The sequence below is a fragment of the Peromyscus leucopus genome, chromosome 10 (assembly GCF_004664715.2).
Source record: "Peromyscus leucopus breed LL Stock chromosome 10, UCI_PerLeu_2.1, whole genome shotgun sequence".
In the NCBI taxonomy this organism is placed as follows: Eukaryota; Metazoa; Chordata; class Mammalia; order Rodentia; family Cricetidae; genus Peromyscus; species Peromyscus leucopus.
Window position 1 is genome coordinate 81,935,565 of NC_051071.1, and position 16,214 is coordinate 81,951,778.

A 16,214-nucleotide genomic window follows, 5' to 3' on the forward strand; every position below is an offset into this window, starting at 1 on the left:
ATATCACACACCAACCACAGTTTGCCCTCCCTCTTTTCTTCCCAGCTCCCCACCCCCTCAACTTCTCTTCCCCCAGTCCACTCTCCCTTGTTTCTCCTCAGAAAAGGGCAGGGGCAGGCCTCCCACAGATATCAACCAAACATGCCATATCAAGTTGCAATAAGACTAGGTACCTCCCCTCACATTAAGGTTGGAAAGAGCAACCCAGTAGGAGGGAAAGGGTCCCCAAAGCAGGCAGAAGAGTCATAGGCAGCCCCTGCTCCCACTGTTAGGAGTCCCACAAGAATTCCAAGCTACATAAGCCTAACATCTATGCAGAGGGCCTAGGTCAGATCCATGCATGCTTCCTGATTGTCACTAGAGTCTCTGTGAGCCCAGGTTAGTTGATTCTCTGGGTTTTCTTATGATGACCTTGACCCCTCAGCCTCCTACAATCCTTCCTCCCTCTCTTCTGCAGGATTCTCCGAGCTCAGCCTGTTTGGCTGTGGGTCCCCATCTGTTTCCATCAGTTGCAGGATGAAGCCTCTCTCAGATGACAATTGGGCTAGGCATCGATCTATGAGTATAGCAGAATATCGTTAGGAATCTTTTTATTGACTTTTTCCTGGTCATGTTTGGTTCTATCCTAGGTCTCTAGTTCCTGGCCCTCTAGGCAGTGTTAGGGGTGAGCTCCCTTTCATGGTATGGGTCTCAAGTTGGACCTGTTGGAGGTTATCAGTCTCATAATTTCAGCAACCCCCTTTACCCGAGCACATCTTGTAAGCAGGACAAATTGTAGGTCGAAGGTTTGTGGCTGGGTTGGTGTCTCAGTCTCTCCACTGGAAGTCTTGTATGGTTACAAAAGATGGCCGGTTTAGGCTCTGTAATCTCTCACCCCACCTTACTAGGAGTCTTAGCTAGGGTTACCCTTGTAGATTCCTCGGAGTTTCCATTGCACTAGATTTCTACCTCACCCCCAAACTCCCCCAAATTCCAGTTGTCTCTCCTAGTAATCTCTCCTCCAATCTTCCTCCCACCTGACCTTTCCTCTTCCCTCCTGTTCCTCCCTCCCCCATTGCAGTGCACCCATAACATCTGTTCTACTTCCTCTACCCAGAGAGATTCATGTGCCCCCCTCCTTGTTACGATTATCAAATTATTACTGGAATGTATCTCTTTTTTTTTTTTTAATTTCCTTATGTGCATGGACAATGTTTTTGTCAGTGTTGTTAAAAGTACATGATATCACTGTGGATGAGAATCACTGGAAAGAAGCTGTGTCTGCAAAGACTGTTTGACTGATAGAACTGTGATGATGTAGAAGAGGTTGGAATGTTGCAGGTCCAGAGACTAAGTACCTTATCTTGGGCTAGCTTTAGCTACTCCAATATCCATTCCTTGACCACCTCTGTGTCTGAAATAACATCTTGTGATGAATATTTTAAGATCTTTAGAAACCTATTAATTTAGCAGACCCCAGCTTCCACCAACCTCAAAGGAAAGAATGCCATCAAATAGCTTCTACGGCCTATACAAAAATGTCCCCCCATCTTGGTGTTGTACTTCTGTGATGTATCCACCAGTGTGTTTTAAACTTGTTGTAATTTATTACTTTCTTTGTTCTATAAAACTATACAACTTATTGAAACTGCTTCCACATTGGAACATGGAATTCTGGGTAACCTATACCTGTGTTGCTGGACCATGGTCACTCAAATTTGGCTCTAGAATAAACTATCTCTTATTTCCTTTAAAGAAAAGAAGTACATTGCATCTAAGAGGAAAGGGTTATCTTTTTTAAAGTAATATAGAGAAGCTCCATAGAGAATATTAATAGGTGTTGGCTTCAAGCCCGTTTAGGACATATATTGCAAAGGATCCATAAGAGGAAATACACAGAGATTATTAACTTTCCACATACACACACAACGGAACGGCCATCATCTAGTTAACTTGCCTTCCTTTTATAAAGTATTGTGTTTCAGGAGATGTGACTATTCAAATAATGATAAAGTAAAATGTATTTTTGAATAAAGTAAGGGAAAATGTTGATTATTCGGTGAAAGTAAGCAATACAGAGAACAACGAAGTTTCTGGTAAATGCATTCTTGATAAGGATGTATTTGCATGAGTCTCTACTTAGCTAATGAAGTTTAGATCCAGAATAATATAAAATACTCAGGTCCCCCATCTTCAGAAAATATGGGAAGCAACTGAAGATCATTTTATTCGTTTCTTGAAAAAGGGTTGTGTGTGAGTTAGAGGTATACCTGGTCACAGGAAACCCAGACACATGCAAAACCAGATTTACACATATGATAAATTATTTTAAGGGTACTCTGAACACCAACGGCCTCATCCATCAATGTGAAGCTGCTTCTACAAATGTGCGCACATTTCCTGAAAGGATTTATAATCCAGCCAATACGGTACATTTTGAATGTGTTACAGAAAGGACAGATTTACAGGAGACAATCTGCCTTCATGATGATTGCATATTGTGGCATTTCTAGTCCATATGGATCAGTAAGACTTGGATAGCAGGCATTTGACCTTCAAAATCATGCAAATGTGAAAGCAGACTTCTACTCTTACAGCTGGGAGTGTCAGGAAGACTATGTCAGTTTATTCTGGAGGAATTGATTGAAACACAATTTGACTATGGAACAGTCCTGAGATTTTATTACTTCTAGGCCCCTCCTCACAGAGAAGGATCTAGTTCTTTGCTCCTTTGACTCACATTCCCTCTGGCTAACCTTCGCTCATTAGCACCCCAAACTCAGCTACTCATCCTTTATGAGAGAACTTGCTAACTCAAGGCCACGGGCTAGCTCTGAACAAGACAAGAAACCTTTCTGTTCATGTCATAGTCAATCTCTGGGAATAAATTCGGATGGCCTTTGAAAAGGTCTGCGAGTGGCTTTCTGTCACAGGCCTCAGGAAGCTGTGCTTTCTCACTTCAGAACCTTGACGGTGCCAGATATCATCAGACTGTTTATCTAGCAATGTTAATTTTCTGGGTTTACAGTGTAACAATTCGCCAAGATTATTGGAACAGAATCCCAAGAAGTTATATTTGTTAATCGGCCAATCTTTTTTTTTTTTCATTTAAAAATTCAGTGCAAAATGGTATCGCTTTTCTAGAATGCTGACGAGACAGGGCTTGAATAAATGCATTTTTTTTCAAAGCAAGGGAGATTTTTAAAAAATCCTAAGAGTGAGAGAAATGATTTCAAGAGTTTCCCTCTTTGGGACTTAGGACTTTGAGAATCCTGCAGTGAGAGGCAGAGAAGGAAGTCACAGGCCAGTGACCACATCCTGCCAAGCTGAAGACAACAAGCAAACCCAACCATAAAAAAAAAAAAAAAAAAAAAAAAATGTCTGGGCAGACTCTGTTTCCATAGAGATGATGGGATTTTCCTTCCATCCTGGTACCTGCAACACTCGCTCTTCTTTGCTTCACAGAAAACAGGCTTTGAGCTTTTGGCTACACTTTGTGGGGGATTTGTTTGTTATTTTGCATAGTTTTTCTTCAAGACTATGTTTCTAGCAATTTGTTTTACCTTATTAGTAACTCTATTGATGATAAAGCATATTTTCCTTATAGTTCTTGTACAATTGCTTTAACTTTTTTTTTAACATAGAAATTGTCTGGCTTTAATCATCTAAAAATTTTGACAAATTTTATGGTTTAGTGCTTCAAATTGCTTATGGTTAAAATAAAGTTTTCTAGTTTCTTTTGTGGACGCGGGAAGCATTCAGCATTCTTACACTCATTAGTTCACAGTGTGCTAGGAGTCACTGTGACCTCTCCACACACTTCCAGTTATTCCACTTTCACAATGAAGTGGTTTCCTCTACTCCCCTTGTTACAGCTGAAACGAGGCCTAACGAAGTTTGACAACTCTGTGCACCATACAGATCCTGTGTGGCCTTTATGAATCAGAGTGTGCACACAACCTTTCCCAAGAGCCAGCAGCCTAGAGCATTTCGCTATACAGAGACCACCATAATGCATAGCTGGATATTTGTTCTTATCATACATAGCTTTGGTCAACGGCTGTATTAATCAGAAACCCAAAATAGAAAATCTTTGTAAAATATAAATTTGCTCTGGTAGGGGAACAGAATGATGGTCAAGAGCTGTAACTGGGGATGTGAAAGATGGAGTTCCTGGGAGCTGTTCATGCTCTCATATAGTGTCTGTGACCCTTCTATCAACAGGCAACCGGCAGGCGTAGGCTTGAAACCTTTGCCCGCACTCATAATATATGACCTCATGATCAGTGTTAAGTATCATAGACTACAATTTCTTGCTTTTATTCATAAAATTTGATATGTAAAATCATAACTCAGATAAATTCATGAGCTCTTCATTGTATGTCCTTTGTGTGTGTGTGTGTGTGTGTGTGTGTGTGTGTGTGTGTGCATGTGTGTGTTTTATAGGAGTTGAAACCATGCCCAGAAACTTCACAGATAGTAAAGGAATACCATTATGTAACTCAACATAGAAACTAAGAGGAATATTACTTGTGTTCCTGAAGAAGTAAAGTGGTATTTAATTAATTAGTTGATCGATCGATCAATTGATTGATTGATTGGTTGGTTTTTACATCCCAGCCACATCTCCCTCCTCTCATCAGACACTCCTTCCCACCCCCTCCTCTGTTCCCATTCCCCAATTCACTCCTACATTTTCGTTCAGAAAAGGACAGGTCTCCCGTGGATATCAACAAAACATGGCATATCAAGTTGGCATAAGATTAAGCACCTGGCATATCAAGCTGGCATAAGATTAAGTGCCTCCCCATGTATTAAGACTGGGTCAGGTGACTCAGGATGAGGAGTAAGGTCCCAAAAGCAGGTGAAGGAGTCGGTGACAGCCTCTGCTCCCAATGTTAGGAATCCCACAAGAGGACCAAAATACACAACTATCATATATACACAGAATGCCTAAGTCAGTCCCATCCAGGCTCCCTGGCTGTCAGTCCAGTCTCTGTGAGCCCCTATGAGCCCAGGTTAGTTGATTCTGTGGGTTTCCTTGTGGTGTCCTTGACCCCTCTGGCTCCTACAATCTTTTCTCCCCCTCTTCTGAAGTATTCCCTGAGCTCTGCCTAATGTTTGGCTATGGGTCTGCCTTTGTTTGTAAGGTGAGATTGTTATAAAGCCATAAAAAGAGAGGGTGACATATTTATTCTTATAGAAGTTTCCCTACTTAATAAAAAATTAAATCATTTTTTCTTATACTGTGTTCTCTAAAGTGGTTTTGCATAGCACACTTACGTATTTCATATCCCACATGGAGTACATAGAACAGAGTTCTAAAGAATTTCTGAGTTTTAAATTTTTCCTTAGCAAAAAGACCAATTTGATTATCCAATACTAAATGGTTATTCTTGAAAACATGCATACAAGAAGTATTATACAGATTGGGCAGGTTGTATTTATATATATATTCCTAAATATATCACAACAATTAATGGAAACAGAGGCTCTGAATTTAAAAGAAAGCAAGGAGGGATCCATAGGAGTATTTGGAGAGAGAAAAGAGAAAGGGGAAATGATGCAGCTGTATCATAATCTCAAAAAAAGAAATATTTTTTAAAAAACATAAAAATTTGCATATAACATTCTATATGTAATTTCTCTATGTTTCTAGAATCTCTTGGAAGTCTTCTAATATTGTATCTTGTTTGCTGGCCTTTCATGGTCATTTAAAGAGTTGAAAAGTAGGTAGCTATGAGCCAACCATGAACAGGGCAGTGCTTTTATGCGCCCCTGTCCTCAGCACTGGTAATTCATGGAAAATTCTATAAATAATATTCAGGCTTTTATTATTATTATTGTAATGCATCTAAAAGAACCTCTAAACAAAACACACTTGTTAATTAAAGTAGTCTCATGACTACTGAGAGGCCAAGATCTAGGAAAGGGAACATTTTGCTAGTGGTAAAATGTTCAGTCTGGTAAAATTTGTGCTATTCATTATCTTTACATTGGATATTTCTGAACGTTTCTTCTGTCCAAATGCTATTATAGTTTAACATCCTTCAAAAACAGAGACCTACTAATGCACTTTGGATGGGAAGAAGAAAAAGCATAAAAATTAAATTGAAAATTTTATGGGATAAAACTAAGCCATTTTTCCTTTTTAACACAAAATTTGGTTTTAGGTTTATCTAAATGGTAAAATAATTAACTGAGTGATGTTCAATTTCTCTTAGGCATGATACATACTTATTCTCCACCCTACATTTCTATACACTTGTGCTCTTGTAAAACTACAGTCTTCTAGAAGATGGAGGGTAAGAAAAGGAAGGGAAAACATTCTCCCCAGTGCACTGTCCTGTAGTATTTCTAGCAACAACTGTCTGTACCCATTGTGCTAGCTGAGACATACATTCTATGCTTCCAGCGACTCCTAGTCACTCCTCATGGGGCTTCAGTTACACTTGATGGCTCTGGCTTCTGAGTCTTAGCAACACCTCCTCCTGGTCCAGCTCGCCTAGCTCTGGGGATGGTACTGGACCCTGTGCTGGCCTCTTGTCCCATTTCCTATCCAGCATTCACTCTTCTATAGTTATGCAACTTTAAAAATTCAGTACTTGAACTTCAGAAGTCCGTAGTGGTGTTTGTTTTCCTGCTCGGACCCTGACACACATGAACTTGCTGACATGCGTTTCCATTACAGACAAAACATGGAAACAGAAGAGGAATTCTGGAAAGCAAATAGATCTGAAATGTTAGAAAAGGTAAACGGTGGTATATAAATTGTCATTTAAGATGTAAAACCAACCTTTTAGAACAACCTGGAGACTCCCTGTCACACATCAAAAAAACATCTAAAATGATGTTTTTACTTTGTTACTCTTATTTGCCAAAGTATTTTCTTGTTATTGTTTACATGTAAAATCCTCTAGTTGTTCTATATTGAAATACAGAGTCCCAGTCTAATTAAAAAGCATGAATTCTGGGAAGGAGTAAAACTAGTTTCAACTTTTGTGAGATAAATGGATCATAGCACAAGCACACATATCTTATAAATGTACCATTTCAACGAAAGAAAAATCTACTGATAAATAGATCTGTAGGTTTTTCTAACATTTTCTCTATAAGCTCCAATGGATAAGCAATAGCCTGGAACCAAAAAGCCTTTGAAACATCCTCCATCTGCCCCTTATGCTCAGTGACCTTGAGTGAGTCACCTGAAGCAGAGGTGATGGTCTTGAAGTAATAATGTAGTGTCTGAGACAGCAATCCAATCTGTACTGAAGCAGAGAGCAGAAATGTCAGGGCTAACAAAAGTTAAACAAAGAAAATGACACTTGATGTGTCCGATATATGAAGGCCTGTGAGTATTTTTTCTAACAAGGTTAATCAGCTAGAGCTATTTATCTCTGTTTGTGTTGATGCATGGTCATTTATATTTCTGTCATCTATTGCCATTAACCACACCAGGACCCCTAAAACAAACCTTCAACATCTAGGTAATGGCCTTCTGAATAGGACCCAAGTAGCACAGGAAATAAGACTAGCAATCTAAACATGGGATCTAGTGAAATGAAACATCTTCTTTGCAGCAGAGAAACTATTAGTTGAGTAGAGATATGGCCTAAATACTGGGGAAAGTATTGGCTGGAAATATATTTGTGTCTACAATATACAATGAATCCAAGTGACTAAACACCAAGAAAATAAGCAACCCAATTAAAATCCAGGTGACAAAACTAAATAGAAAAATGTTTTAAAGAAGAAATACAAATAGCTACAAAACACTTTAGAAAGTGTTCACCATCCTTACCCATTAGGGAAATGAAGATTAAAATCATTTTAGGATTCTATCTCACCACAGTTAGAAATGCTGTCATCAAGAATGCCAACAATGATGAACGCTGGTGTGGATGTGGGGAAAGGGTTGCTATTAGACAATGTTGGGGAGAACGTAAACTAGTTCAACTGCTTTGAAAATCAGTCTGGAGGTTTCCTAAAAACTTATGAATTAAGGTACTACATGATCCACCTATCTATTCCTGGATAAGTGCTCAAAAGACTCTATACTCTACAATGGAGATACATGTACATCCATGTTTATTGCTGCCCTCTTCAAAAAAGCTAGGAAATGGAGGTAGCCTAGATGCCTGATTAATGAACAAAGTAGATGTGGTACTTGTCCACAATGAAATATCACCAGTATGAAGAAAAATGAAATTAAGACATTTGCAGGAAAGCATGGACTTGGAAGAAAAGTAGACTAAATCAAGTGACCCAGTGAGCCTCTCAAAGGACAAATGCCATATGTTCTCTGTATATGAAGACCAAGTTTCTACTCTTTAGTATAATGTATGTAAACTGGAGTACTTGGGCAAACCAGAAAATGAGGAAGGGAATAGGGAGAGGATCCTTTAAGAGACAGGGGAGATAAGAATACAGGTAAGAGGAAGCTAAAGAGAAGGGTTATTGTGGGCAATATCCGTTTTAGGTAGAGGTGAGGGTGCTTGGGGCAGTGAAGATGTGTATGGGGGATGGAAGAAAGTTAATTGGAATAAAAGGAGTATAAAGAAACTTTTTGGAAAGTAAGATATGGCCACCTGGGCAATAATGGCTTGACTACTGAGGAGTAATCAATTTCCCTCTGAGTGGATTCAAAACCCTCTCCATGATGGTGTGGGAGATCAATGCCTGAACTGTAAGCTTGCCAAACAATCGAGGCCTAGGGAAGTAGGTTGGAGGGGAAATGTATTTCTGATGATTAACTAACAGAGCAGCAAAAGCCTTGTAAGTATCTATGCTTACAAGGACAGACAAAAAGCAGCTCTCGCCTCACTCAAAGAAGCCCCCTCTCCTCTCCTTGTTATAAACAGTGTTGAAAGCAAAGAAACACAGCTTCTCAAGATGCAAAAAAATAAGTGAGGATGTGGACCCAGACCGGAGCAAGTCACTTACACCACCTCTCTAAGGCTCAGGAGACATTGTGGAAGAGGAGGCAGGAATTAGGAAAGAGCAGGAGATAAGGTGAAGGGCTATGAAACGCTGTTTTCTAGAAAGCATACAATTATTGCAAGCATTAACTCACGTCACAAGACTGGATCTGTAACAATCATTCAAGGACATGGAAGGCACTCACGGGGCCCTATCCTTTACCTATAAACTGTTGGCTACTGCTCATTTTGGGGAGAGAAGGAATTACTATTTTTAGTTGTGTGCCTTCTGCTGAGACCACCAGGATCCAATGTATAACTATAAACCATGGACATGCAGATGGCCCAAGTTAACCTTGGTGAATCACAAAACAAAATGAAAAGACATGAATGTAAGAAAGACTAGTGGGGGAAGGAAGAAGTTGAACAGAAATGATAGGAAGGTGGGAAGTGAGAGTAGTCAGTATTCAAAGCATACAGTTGTAAGAAAAAGTTATTCAACTTTAAAACAATCACTTAGTTTTCACTGAATTGAATTGGATTTCCCATCATTTTCCTTTTGCAGCGAATGCTAAGCTTATTAACACACAAAGCTCTCTGATATTATTTAAAGTATTTGCAAACATGTAGTTAGGCTTGATTAAAACAGCTGTCTACTCCTATGTTTGATTACAGCATCAGCTGCCATCCCCAGCATCACAAGAAATTGCTTAAGATTTTATATTGGTTGGCAAGGGAGCTACCATTAACATGCCCAACGTTGTTCTTAAGAAAGCTGAATATAACAATATTTGCTTTGGAGATACCGTAGCCTGATCTGAGGATGCTCAGACTTCATTTCCATCAGCACAAGATAATATGAGGCTTAGTGCGTATCGTACCTTTCTCTACCCCATGTCTATAGCACATGGTCTCTGTGGCACTCTGTCCCACTAGACCCAGACAGCTTTTCAAATGCTTCTCAGCAAGCCTTCATCAATTGTTTGGAACTACCTGAGCTTTTCTTCAGACCAGGGAATGCAGTGTGAAATGCATCCTCAATATGAGGCTGTCCGTGGATTCTAGCGAATGATGTCCTTCAGAAATTATCACTAAAGGTTATTTGACTTGCTATATCTTGAAGAGAATCCAGGGAGATTGGCGGGAATGGCTGCTCATGGGAAAATTGAAAGGTGAGGCCACCAGAAGGACTGGCAAGTTTGTCTTCGTTTGACAGTGATGAGCTCCTGCTGGCAAAAGCCTTGCTCTTTGGATATGTTGTTTAAGTTAGAGCTGGAGCAAGGACAGTGTGGGAATCATTAGTATTGGTGAGGACAGTGGAGACTTGCTTTGGTATGATACAATCAAGCAGATGCCATCTCACCTGCATGTTCTAAGCTTTAGCATATCAAAGTCTGGGGGAGGTGGGGAGGGGAGATACTGTACTTCAAAATCACCCCATGGCTCCTTGATAAAGCTTTCGCAACAAATGACTGATTTATAAAGTCAACCAGTGAGTTCTTATTGAATATGTCCCACATATAACATTTTGCATGGTACTTTAGTTGCTTGTGTATGAAGTGGGAATAGCTATGCTTGGCTAAATTTTCTTGCAAGATTCTTTGGAGGATTAAATGAGAAAAATGTTTAGAAAAGTATTATCTAGGATTCAAGTACTATTTTTATTGTACTCACATACCAAAGATAACTATTTTTTTTCCAAAAAAAGAGGAAAATCTTCAATGATTTTTCTTCTTTAGTATGGAGATATGAGGAAAATAGAAAATAAACAAAGGATTGGACAAAATTGCCAAGAATGATCTCTGATTTTAGGACAGCCATGTGTAATTTTTTTTTTTTTTTTTTGGTCTACAGAGAGAACCATAAATGATGATAAATGAGGAAATGACCACATATCAGAGAAGATAGTGAGATGTTTTTTCCTTTTCTTTGTCTGTCTCTGTGGTCTGATTTTCACTCCAGACCACATTTTCTAGGTCATCATAAACCAAGAGTTCATAAAAGCAGCAAGGCTGTGGTTTACTGGCTTTATCTTTTCACCTGCCACATCATGCTTTCAGACATTTTGTGATATGGCCTCCTCCAGCTTTGGTTCCTGAAAAGACCAGATTGTGAATATTCTGATTCCTATAATGTTCATTCTAACCCCAACATTACAGACATTTGTGGAGATTGCTAACTCTACACCAGTCTTCCCAAACACTCTGACAATACTTGGCTGGGCATCACCTCATAAAAGGCTTGTCAGAGTCCTCTCGGTCTCTATTTTCTGCTCTACATTTTTTTTTTTTTTTACATCTTCTGTCAGTCATAAGGCCAGTAATCCAAGCTAAGAGTATTTACAGTATCCCCATTTTGTCCCTATCTCCCTTCTTCAACCATCTTACTGTTATCGAAGAGTTCTATATCTCTGTCACCACAGACACATATGCTCTGAGTTCTATGCTAGTTGCCTCTTTCCTGAGGCTGGTAATTCCTCTTTGGACTTTTGTCAGAGCTATCAAACTGCTTCTCCTAATAACTCATCTTAAAATTTTCCTGTTACAGTTTATCAGCCTGCCTGGGCCAGTATCAGTTCATTGAGATATCATCTTCTCAAGTAACTGTGATGCCTCATGTCCACCTGTAGTGGGTAGTCATTCCAGCTTGGATCTGGAAGTTCCAACCCCCATTGAGACTCTGGCAACTTACACGCCTACGAGGCGGGGCCAGGAGAGGCGCCTGGAGACCCAAGAGCTGGATGGGCCAGCGCTCTCTCTGTGTGCTCTCTCTGTGCCAGGACGCTGAATGGTGAAGGTGGACTGTGCAGAGCTCCAGAGAACACCGCTGGACTGCGATACACCTTCCCCGAACCTGGGACCTACCTTTTACTTAATTTGTGAGTTACGACATTAAATAAATATCCTTTTAACTACGTGGAGTGGCCAAAATAATTTCTCCAATAAAGCCCACCCACATAATTAAGAAAATGTCATACAGGCTTACCTATAGCCAGATCTGATAGAAGCATTTTCTCAATTGAAAGTCCTTTATTCTCAAATGACTCTGGCTCATGTAAAGTTGACACCAGCCAGAACATCTTCATTTACTTGAAGAACAGATTATACAAAAGCAATTTTAATAAAAAAAATGTCCGGCTAGCTCAGTCGGTAGAGCATGAGACTCTTAATCTCAGGGTCGTGGGTTCGTGCCCCACGTTGGGCGCCAGATATTGGAGAAATTATTTTGGTCACTCCACAGTTAAAAGGATATTTATTTAATGGCGTAACTCACAAATTAAGTGAAAGGTAGGTAGGTCGCAGGGTCTGGGGAAGGTGTATCGCAGTCCAGTGGTGTTCTCTGGAGCTCTGCACAGTCCACCTTCACCGTTCAGCATCCCGGCACAGAGAGAGCACACAGAGAGAGCGCTGGCCCATCCAGCTCTTGGGTCTCCAGGCGCCTCCCCTGGCCCCGCCTCATAGGCATGTCAGTTGCCAGAGTTTCAATGGGGGTTGGAACTTCCAGATCTAAGCTGGAATGGCTACCCACTACATCCACCTTAGCTCTGCTAAAATTTGTTACAATGCTAAGTCCTGTATGAAATGAAGTGTCAACCCCTGGAAGTATCTGTTCAAGTCCTGCTCAGTCTAATGAATGCCTGCCTTCCTGCCACATTCCTGGTTCCCTTTTACTCTGCGCCCAGATAACACAGAACTACTTCTTTTCCCCCCAGACTTGTATTCTATTTTGTGAATTTGTTCATAGTATTATGTTAACCTGGAGTGAATTTCTTCTCTCTTGTATCAAAATCATGCATATACTTGAAGGTATGGGTACAAATATTCCCCAGGTTTCCTTTACATTTTTATAAATAGCTGAAAACGAATCGCTTTTTTCTTGAAGTTTTCAATTAATTGTGCATTCTTTAGCTAAAGGACTGTGTTGTGCATGTATCATATACAGTTGCTTTATGCCACTCCCAATGCTTTGAGAGATATTAAGTCTAAGATAGTGGGTGTCATGTTGTGTTATCTATGGCATTTGCCCCTTCCCTAATTCCTGTCACTTACGTAATAGTTGACCATAAAATTTCTATTGAGTCAATATTTTGTAGAAAAATACTTTGAAATGTCAATGCTTAAAATAACCAACACATGAAGAATGTGAATATGATTTTTTGTATTATGTCCAAAGAAATTAATCAGTGAAGGAAGTGAGCTATTAGGAGGTTTAAAGGATATAAATCTGTGGTTCATTTCTGTTCTGCATAAGTCAACCTATCTCTATGAGAAAATGTATTAACTATGTATCTATACATTTTCAATCTAAATCTAAATGCAAATCAAGTAAACAGTTAAAATTACCTAATTCTCATAGGTAGTTGGGTAAACAATAATATCATTAAATGGCAATGATTATTTTTGCTATGTTTTATTTATTAATTGATTGTATGCAGAATGAGTACACCAGGAGGCATGTGGAGGTCAGAGGACGACAATCTTCAGGAATTGAAATCAGGTCTTTCCTTCCACTGTGTGGGTCCTGGGGTTTGAACTCAGGTTATTCGACTTAGTGGTCAGTGCGTTTACCCACTATGCCAATATTTTTATTCATTTTTTTAAAAGTGTTTTAATTTTTATTTTATGTGCATTAGTGTTTCAGCCGCAAGTATATAATGCACCATGTGTGTGCCAGTGCCCTTGGAGGTTAGAAGAAAGCATTCTCTGGAACCAGAGGTTGTGAGCTACTATGTGGGAGCTGTGAACTGAATCCAGGTCCTTTGCAAGAACAGCAAGTGTTCCTAACTGCTTCGCTATCTCTTAAGCTCTCTGATTATTGTTTATGCATTTTTCTTTTTATTATTGTTTTTGTTATGTGTGTATGTGGAGGGGCAGCTACGTGAGTGCAGATTACTGCACAGGCCAGAAGTGTCAGATCTCCCTGAAGCTGGACTTAGATGTGGCCATAAGCTGCCTAGTGGGTGGTGGGAATCGAATTTGGGTTGTCTGGAAGAACATACATACTTTTAACTGCTAAGCCATTTATCCATCCCATTTGATTATTCTTAATGCCCAGCAAAATATTTATATAAGTAATTCTCTTAGATACATTTCTCATGGTTTAAAGTTTTTGCTTTTGTTTTGTGTTTGATTGTTTTTTTCCCCTCTTCAGAGCAAGATCTGAACAATGCTCTGGCATATAAAGTGGAAAGAAGAGTTTGAAGGTTTCAATATAATTACTAAAGATATTCACTATCAAGAATATGTCAGCTCTACCTTCTGTGTTCAGCTGACCTGTAGTCGCCCACAGAGGCTTCCTAGTAAGGCGATACTTAGGGTCAGAGAATCTGAGCCTGCTTTACCCAGCAGGGCTACATAATAGGATGATTTGGTCATGGGTGTGTTTACCAGGTATTTTGAAGGGTCTACACTTGCTGTACATTGTGCTTTGATTTTGTAAGGGGGAGGTCTTTTGCCTCACCCCTTTGCATTTTACAAAAAGCCCTTTGGAATAAACATTGAGGCGATTGGGTATTGACCAAGGGCCCTCCTGAAGCTGTCCTGTGTCTCTGTGTTTCTTATCGTTTCTTTCTATCTATCATTTCCTCATTCCTCTCTCCTCCCCCCAAGAACCCTTTGACATATTGGAGGTGGACTCCAGCAGACTCCCACACTGATTAAGCACTTTCCAAAATAGTGAGCACCAATCATTTAGAACATATCTTGATATGCTCAAAATGTTGGTCAGTCCAAATTTAAACATGGGAAATGCACATTTAACTAATACATGTGTTTATACATGCATCTACTTGCACAAAGATATTAGACATGAAAGAAGAACCTAAAATTGTTTAAAAAAGAAGAAAACAGGTAGTCAAGTGAATTATAAAACACATTTGACCTCTAAACTCATTGGAGCTGTCTTTATTCAAACTGAGAATTTCCATGTTGGAAAACACTAGAAATCACTTACAAAATTTACCACTGATAATGATTGTTGGATGTCTTTAACTCAGGATCGAATACTGTATCTTACTAACTTAAAAATATGTATTTCTTGGTAAAAACATGTGTAAAAGAAACCATGTTTTTTGTTTTTGTTTTTTCTTTTATTTATTTATTTATTTATTTATTTATTTATTTATTTATTTATTTATCTTTGCAAAGCAATTCTAATAAAGTGAAGTGGTTATATTAGTATAAAAAGGCTGGAAACCAACTTTACCTATTCGTACTTTACACCGTGGTAAGGTTGTGCGGAATGCTAATGCTTTTATGAAACCCCTTTCTGCGTGGGGAACTGTGAGCAGGGCACGTTCTCTCTCCCTCTGGCGGGGGCTTCCTAAGTGTTCTAATCACTCGAGTACACTGCCGGGACAAACACGGCGGCCATAGCTGCGTCTGGAGATTCTGCATCTGCCTTCCTTAATCAACTTGCTTTCCTGAATATGAATTGCAATAATGAGTCAATTAACGTCCTCAAATGCCAATGAGATGCAAAAGAGATTGGTGGTGGTGGCGGCGGCAGTGTGTTTCGGGAGCTGTTCCAATGTCTGGATTTTTAACGAGAGTCACTCACTGAGCTCACAACTGATTATTTATCTCCTGTAAACGTGGCTGCCTGGCACTTTCCCCTGCAGCCCTCCCCGTGGCTCCCCCAGGAAAGCAGAAAGACAATCAAATCTTTTTATAAAGAAACAGAAAACTCATTGATTTGAAGCCCTCAACCCAAAGGTAACTTCTCACATCCTCAAGCAGACATAAAGACACACGGTTGGTAGTTTTCCTTACTGAAGTTCTGGCCCTTTCTTAGTATATGCTATCAAGTGAAAGCTATCTATTTTCAAGTGGTTTGCTTTGGCTGACAAGCCTAGAAGGTGTATTTAAATAGTGAATTGTCATTTGCTATTTTCTGTCGGGGCTTTGAATATGTTCCCGTAAGTACCACACAAATTTTGAGCAATTACTGTGATTTCTATTTCAGATATAATAGAACTAAGGCTCAGAGAGATGTTTGCATAACCATGGAAGTTGGATCCATCAGCATCTACTTTCTCAACCTCAGCATGTCCTCTAGATGTCCGCAGCTGGGGGGCTTAGACTTCTTACCTGACTCTTAGGATACGTACTAAAACTTTAATATTCATTATTGAAAGTTTTCTTAAAAATTCTGTGGGTTCAGTGGGTAGTAAATGTTCCAAAGCAATTTACTGTTCAGATTTTTCAGTTTGGCATTTAAAAAAAGATAGACAGCTGGCTGACCACTTGGCAAATGTAAGACCCCCAAAGTAAAATGATAACTCTGGCCGCATGGCCACTTTTCCCTGACAGATTGGAA